The 8,455-nt window shown below is 34.8% G+C and overlaps 1 pseudogene; it reads left to right on the top strand.

The window, feature by feature from the left end:
• Nucleotides 1-761: 761 nt before the first annotated feature.
• LOC132061048 (F-box protein At5g07610-like) lies at nucleotides 762-1,487 on the top strand (annotated as a pseudogene).
• Nucleotides 1,488-8,455: the final 6,968 nt, after the last annotated feature.

The following is an 8,455-nucleotide window of genomic DNA, read 5'->3' as shown; positions in this document are numbered from 1 at the left end:
GTGGATCATGTTTTTGCCTAAAACAGAGCTTGCGGAGAACGTTATTTGGTCTGATTCTTCAAATGAAATCTAATACTTACTAAGAGAATGCAATTGTTGTAGTAGATTAACCTTGCTGAAACTTTTATTATAATTCTTAATTGACGCTCTTGGTGATTATGTACACAGTTTTGAAAATGCTTGAGGTGTTATGGCTTATTAAGGTGAATGCATATAATTAACCGAGATGACATATTTATGTAGTTAACTAAGGCATTCAATTGGAACAAGGCACAGTTCGAGTATGTCAAAATGGAATATCTAGACAAGTTTAAGAAGCTACCTATGTATTAAGCCTTTTATTTAACTAGTATATAACAAATTATTTGCACGCCATCAAGTAATTCCAATTTGAGATCATAAAGTTAACATCACAATTAAAAAGCATGTACTCTCATCCAAGTAATTACAACAGTGTAACTCCACTAACAAGAAATCTCTCGATCTATTATTGCCACTGCACTTACCTTATAATCGAGAAGTATTAAAAACAAAGTTTAAAATGAACTAGCTAAATCAACTCCCCAACTTCAAAGGATCGTGTATTAAACTATTGCATTGACTCTTTAATTGCATATTAAATTGCATTTGAGGAATGAAATTAAAATCCAACAACCAAACAAATAAAGAATGTCAAAGAAAAGGTTCTCTGCAAGCTGAGTTTTTGCAGAAAATAGCTATTAAATGGCCATTTCAATTCCAAATTTCTACACAGAATTAAAATGTCAAAGAGCAAAAAGAAGATAGTAGTAACCAGTTCTTCAACATTTGCTGCAGATGTAGTGTTTTCTAATGAAGCACTATTAACAGAAATCCTCCTTCGTCTGCCTGTAAAATCACTCGTCCGATTCAAATGTGTATCGACAAAATGGCATTCTTTAATCTCTAGTCCTCACTTCACGCGCCTCAGAATTCCCTATTTCAGCCCTGCCAGTGGCATTTTCCTGTACCATTCTTCATTCTTAACCAATCCTTTTCATAAATTTGTGCCCTTTAGCCTGAAATATCCAATTCCAGCACCATTCCAAAAGTTCCCTTTTCTACAAAATGACTCACCTAAAATCCTCATCATGCAGTCTTGCAATGGTATTTTCTCTGTCGCACGTTTCATAATCCTTTTACATTTAACGAAAACTACTACATATTCAACCCGACTACTCAACAATTCATCACTTCCGAAGCCATCGGGGGATGTTATCGGGATGAGTTTAGCCTTTGATCCCTAGAAATCGCGTCATTACAAAGTTATCTGCCTCCAAATTTCTGAACTGGAACCTGTGAACCACCAGATTGAGATTTCCTCATCCGAAACTAAGAAATGGAGAGCCTCTGGTCCACCTTTTCCTAGACGGCATGATATAAGTTTCAAACATGGTCTTGTTTATTGGAATGGAGCCATTTATGTATCATGTAACTTGTCACCATTAGAAGGGGCCATGCGAATATGAGTTGACTAACAGCACCTTCGTTAGGGCTAATCATCATACTCAACGAACATAAATAATCTCCAAAGCAACGTGAGGGTCTATATACATAAGCCCTCAAAGTCGCTAAAAATGATATACAAGAGTACAATGTGATCATGGAGGGACATTTACTACCCGCACGTACGTATCTACGAGCCTCTCTCAGAATCTTTGAGACATCGGACGGGATAGGACCCCCGTCGTGGCCTCAAATATATACACAAAGAATATGATCATGAGTAGCGACTCAGGAATAGTGGAGTGCTCCGTGAATCCGCCGATAAGCTCCTAACGGACCGCACCATCTCTCATTCATGCCCGTGGGCATGAACAAAGCGTCTAAAAGAAAGGACGTCAGTACGAACATTGTACTGAGTATGTAAGGCATGAATAATACTAAAATAATAATGAAATCATAAAACATGAGATGAGGATATAACCTATTTAACCTTTAAAAGAAAGCACATTTCATACATATCACATCTACCATCATCGTTAACCCGCGTCCGAGTAACCATCGCACGCCGCCCAGTAGCGATGTCATTTCCCCTCTCTAGGCATGGTGTAATCATATGCAGCCCGCCTTCGCGGTGACATGTCCGGCCATCTCTTAAAAAACACTCATTTTTTTGTTTGGGAGATTTGGTGTGTTTGACCAAAAACTAAAAGATCTGTTGAGCGATACAAAATCAATTTTTCTACCATTAGAGAGAAGCTACACATTTCTATTTCTTCCAAGAAGCATAAGCAGAAAATTTTCAAGATAAAATATTCTTACCAAAATTTATATTTACCAAATTATATCTCATTGATTTAACTTTGAATGAATACTTAATTAATGTCTTTCATGAAAGAATATTTGAAATTATCTCTCTACTTAAATAATATTAATTGTAAAATGAAACCTAACATCCTCTTTTCCATAATTTAACACTTCAATATATTTTGTAAAGAATGACCAACACAATCTCTTTATCAAATGCTAAAAAAAACATCTTAAATGAATTTGCTAAATACTAATTGCTTCTTTTCAAAAGTTTATTTTGATAAAAGCACTTCGCAAAATAAGTACTAGTAAATTTTAAAAGCTTGGCCTAATTTGAGGGGACTCTTTTAAGTTAAACAACCAAACCCATATATACATATATTTGTTCGACGAAACAAAAGTTAGAGGTGGATGCATAGAGTGCATGCATAACTTATAGGTTCAACTGATCATTTATATCTTTTATACATATCGTATATGAAAAATCATAAAATTGAATCCATTGATGAATTAGATAAGTTGAAAGCTAATAACCTTAAACCGCGTCGTCAAGTGAGCCTGAAAAGAAAGTTGCAAGTTTATGGCCGGTGGCGGTGATGGCGGAGCTTGAGTTGCTGCCACTGGTGGCTCATGTGCATTGGCAATATTGATACGGCTTGTCCGGCACCGGCGTATGAGAGTGTGCAAACACCACCATACTATGCTTACTATTGCAGATACTAAGGCAAATTTGAGAGCTATGTTAATAGTAATGTCGATGTTCGTGTTCCACTCCATGATATAGCTCAAAGTTTAGTGATCGTGCTTAACTTTGATCAGTAGGCGTTTAGTTTTATAGGGGATCGAGTGATCTTTGTTTTCTTTTCGTAAAGGTAGCTTTATTAAGGGCCCCACTCTGTGGTCCCTGTCAAATCTTTCTGGAACAGGGAAAAAGTGTATCTCGGTCCTATTCCCCGTGTTTCTTTTTCTTTTTGTATCTTTCCTCTCAAAACCCATATGCGTGTGCTATTAAATCCATATTTTGATGCCTTTGTTCCCATATTTTGATGCCTTTGTTCTACTATGTTTTGTCAACACATTAGTTTGATTATGGACTGGTTTCATTATCTGGATTTAGAGGTGTAAAATGAGCGGGTTGAGTAGAATTTTGACGGGATAACACTACAAAAAATTTAATTATTAGGGACAAGTTATTTTGTCGTAACAAAGATTAAATATTTAATTAAAAACCAAGTGATTTAAAAAAATTTAGTCAACCATTAGATCCATAAATGTGAATTGTGGCTAAATGTATCTGAGGGGAACAAGCTAATACAAATTGCTTCTTTCAAAAGTCTATTTTTGATAAAAGCACTTCTCAAAATAAGTACTACTAGTTAGTAATTTTTAAAAGCTTGGCCAAGTTAATATGACTCTTTTAAGTTAAACAACCAAACCCATATACACATATGTGTTCGACGAAACAAAAGTTAGAGGTGGATGCTGCATGCATAACTTTTACGTTCAACTGATCATTTATATCTTTTATACATATGGTATATGAAAAATGATAAAATTTCTAAAAACAAAACTGAATCCATTATTCAGAAGTATTAGAATAAATTCAAAGCTTATAGTACCTTAAACTGCGTCGTCAGATGAGCATGAAACGGGAAGTTGGATGTTTATGGCCGGTGGCGGAGGAGCTTGAGCTGCAGTTACTGGTGGCTCATGCGCATCGGTAATATTGATACGGCTTGTCCGGCACCGGCTTATGATAGTGTGCAAGCACCACCATACTATGCTTGCAATAGCAGATACTAAGGCAAATTTGAGAGCTATGTTAATAGTAATGTGGACGTTAAACTCCATGATATAGCTTAAAGTTTAGCGACGCTGAACTTTGATGAGGAAGCGTTTGTTTTATAGGTGGTTTAGAGTGGACATCTTGCATGCTTTTTTAAAAAAAAATGTGTATGGGTCCGTCTGAACTTCAATGTTTTAGCCGGTTTGAACTTCAATGTTTTGGTCCCTTTTTATTCCTTGCTTAGATTCTATTCTTTTATATCAATGTTTTTATTCCCTTATTGCTTACATCCTGATACTTCTTTTAGATCAATGTTTTGGTCACTTTTATTCCTTTATTTCTTACATTCTAAGGGTGTGTTCGGTACGGACGAAAACATTTTCCGGAAAAAAATTAATTTTGTTTTGAAAAAAAAAAATTTGATTTTTTTTTTTTGGTTTTTTGCACTACCCCACCCCACCCACGCACCCCTGCCCCCCCCCCCCCCCCCAAAATAATTTTGTTTTGGAAAAAAAGTTTTGAATTTTTTTTTTGGGGTTTTTTTCCCCACCCACACCCCCTCTCCCTACACCCCACCCACCTCCAAAAAAATTGAGGGTGGGGTGGGTGGTTATGGGGTTGGTGTGGTATGGGGGGATGTGGTGGACTAGAAAATTCACAAAAAAATTAAATACTTTAGAGGGTAGGGGTGGGGTGGGGGTAGGTAGGGTTGGGCGTGGGGTGGGGTTGGGGTGGAGTATGTGGGGCTTGGGTGGGTATTTTCACGAAAATGTTTCTGCAATAGCGAACGTAGAAAGAAAATAAGTAAAAATTCGGCTTGTTTCATTACTAAAACCAACCCCCGTGAGAAAATAAGTAGAAATTCGACTTATTTTTCACTAAACAAAACGTGAGAAAATAAGTAGAAATTCGGCTTATTTTTTAAAAGCATTTTCCGGAAAGAATTTTTCCTTAATCTAGAACACACCTTAAATCTTCTTTTAGATCAATGTTTTGGTCATTTTTATTCCTTTATTTCTTACATTCTAATTCTTCTTTTAGATCAATTTTTTGGTCCGTCTGAACTTCAATGTTTTATTTCTTTATTTCTTACATTCTAATTCTTCTTTTAGATCAATTTTTTGGTTACAATTTTTCCTTTAACTACATTCTTTTTATATTCTTTTCTCAACCAATTCTTTTTGTATTCATTTATATATTTGTCTTCTTCATTTGATGCTTGGGACGTGTAAATAGGTCTGATTGGTTCGAAATTTATTTATTAAATTAACCAAATTGTGTCGGTTTTTTTATAGCTGTAAACAAAATCAAATCAATAAGATCGAGTTTTTATTCTCAACTTTTTTTAATCTTTCGTGGTTTTCTTAGTTCAATGTGAAACGTCTGAATACAAAAATAATTTACTTTTTGTGAAGTATGATGCAAATGCCATTATTTTAAATACAATCATCCACAATTAGGTTCGTTGTAATCTTACGCTTAGAACTATAATCATAACCCCATAAGGGGAACAAATTCATACAATACATGGGGCTTCAACTTTTAGAAGATGACCTCTTTTTAACTTTAAAAACCGTATATGTTCAAAAAGACTTGAGCTTCAACTTTTAGAAGATGATATGTTCAAAAAGACTTGAGCTTCAACTTTTAGAAGATGATATGTTCAAAAAGACTTGAAGCCTCTTTTTAACTTTAAAAATCGTATATGTTCAAAAAGACTTGAGCTTCAACTTTTAGAAGATGACCTCTTTTTAACTTTAAAAACTGTATATGTTCAAAAAGACTTGATAAAAAAGGGATGGATAGCTTCCATGAACTACGAAATCATGTAATAGATTCATTCAAGCTTAATATATATGGACAGTGGGGATAAAATTGTGAGGAGAAGCATGGTGTTGAATTGTTATTTGTTGGTGTACCTTTCCATTTCAAAAGTGTTTTGTGGGTCCCCTTGTCAGCAGTCTCTCTCTTTCAGCTTCCTTTCCTCAAATACCCTTTTTGAGTTTCTTCTGTTCCGTTCTTTTCTTTTTCTCCACGCCCCTTATCATCTTGTATATTTTGTCTCCCTTTCTCTTTTTGTACGTAGTCTTGTTTTCCATTGATCAAAAATCAAATAGAGATAAATGGAGTAATGTTAATCCAGTTTTTTTTACTATTTTTTAAAAGACGGGTAAGTTTTATAAATAGTTATATAATTACAAATTTTTTTATGGATTATCACTCATTGGAAGACTAAAAAATGGGACCAGATCAGTTCTCTTTTAATTGGATCTGTATTTGTTAGATTAAAAATTAAAAAAAGGGTTAAAAATAGAAGTAAAAAATTATCACGCATCGGAAAGTTGAGTTTTTGGGCAATTGTGACTTTTGTGTGAAAAGGTGAATTTGTTTGGTAAAAAATATAATTATGTGACTTTGGTGAAAAAAAATACAGAATTATATGATCATTCATGAAATTTATCCCTTAAAGATTGACCCCATAAAGGTTGAAGTCTTTTTCCTTATTTATGTTTTTTGGTTGATTCTTTGAATTCTTAACTAAAAAATTTTATGATAAGCGCAACAACTGTATAGAATTTCAAAATATTTTAAAAAAAAGATAAAAAAATTGAAGCCAGACAATGAAAATTGAGGTTTTAGAGTATTTATAGGTGTGCTTTCACGTGCTCGTGGATAAGAAGGAGATATTTTGGTGAAACTATTAGAGCTTAGAAGAAGAATTTACCAAGCAATTTTTTCCTTTTCGTATTTGTTAGTTTTTTCTCATTGCTTTGGTGCCTATCCAATGATTACTGCAAATATAAATTTTGTGAGTTTCTTATTCCAGATATATCTTTTTGAGTTCAACTTTTTTGAGATGTGAAATGAGAACTTTCACAAATTTTAATTTTTTTTCCAGGTACAACGATTAATTTTTTTCCTGTTGATTTTGGTCGAGGGGTACAATGATTGATGGCAAAAGAAAGAGCCAACCAAATGAATTGTAACAACACAGATGAGTATATGAATAAACAAGGGTAGAGAAATAAATAATAATGATATTGATTCATCTTTTTGATAGGACTATAAAAAATAGCTGTGAAAATATAAGTGAAAGAGAGAAAGAGCTTAGATAAAATAAAGAAGAGATGTTGCAAAAAAAAAAAAAAAATGGAGAACAAATATTGAACTGCAAATAGAGAAGAAAGGACTATGGGTCTTGTTCAGCGAACCCCACCCCCCCCCCCCCTCCCCCAAAAAAAAGTCTATGGGTCGTTGATTGCTCGGCAAGTGGGGTCTACATCAGTCCACTTGTCAATTAAGCAAATGCCTCACACAAGTATGATTTGGCATGTGTCACACAGGATTTTAGTATCAGGTGTTATACGCATTTTTGGAGGTATTGTAACGTATACTATCGCGTGTAATGGAGTGTTGGAGACGTAAAACGTGATGTTTTTGAAAAGGCGCTGGCCAATGGAAAGTACGTAACGACGAAATAAAAGGATGAATTACGATTTCGTAAGTCGTGATGGAAAGACTATTTTGAGACTTGAGAACATGACCATTTAGTATAATGAATGACAAATACCATGTATGGAGAGTTTCGGAATATTTCGAGGTCGAATAAATTGAAGAAATAAGTTCGACGAAAATTTGAGAAATGCGTAGGATTTTTAGTCAAATTTGGAGGCGCATGTCTCCCTAGTATATTTGGAGTTCTAAGGTGAAACAAAGCCTAAAATGAGCTAAAGTCGGTCTGGTTTGTAATGCAATAAGCCGCTCGTTGATAGGACGTCGGAGTAGAGAATTATAGGCGTTCCTGGGCGAGCGGCCGACGCGCGCTGATCGGGCGCTACGATGCGCTACCGATGTCTTGCTACGGTGTAGCTACAGGTGCGCGCCACGCCTCGATTTTATAAAAAGGGTTAACCATTTTTTCATCCAAAAATTTCCGGAAAATTGACGACAGGGAGCAAATAAATCACAAAAATTGAGGATTTTGAGTGAAATTTCAAGTAACAGTATCAATCGAGGGAATTAAGGGCAACCCGTAGTGGCAGAATATAATTTCGTTTAGTGTTGGAGTGGCTTGGGAACAAGAAAATGATGAAGATTTGGCTACATTCATAAAATAAGGTATGAATCGTCAAATCTATCTCTTTATCAAGTTTGATTAAGGGATATTTGAAGGAATAAAGATTATAGTTGTTGTGTTGATGTTGTTGGATTATGGATTGAGGTTGAAGAGGAATTTGGATGAAAATACATATAATTACCTTGTAGGATGTTGAGGATGTTGTTATTGATGTTGTTAGTATTAATTTCGACTTCCTTTACGGAAATAAAGATTATTAATTAATTATCGAAGTTGGTTAGTTGGGAAATTTAGAAAAACGATGCGTGGGCTGTTTTATG

The sequence above is a fragment of the Lycium ferocissimum genome, chromosome 6 (assembly GCF_029784015.1).
Source record: "Lycium ferocissimum isolate CSIRO_LF1 chromosome 6, AGI_CSIRO_Lferr_CH_V1, whole genome shotgun sequence".
Lineage (NCBI taxonomy): Eukaryota > Viridiplantae > Streptophyta > Magnoliopsida > Solanales > Solanaceae > Lycium > Lycium ferocissimum.
This window is presented reverse-complemented; position numbering and strand designations above follow the sequence as displayed.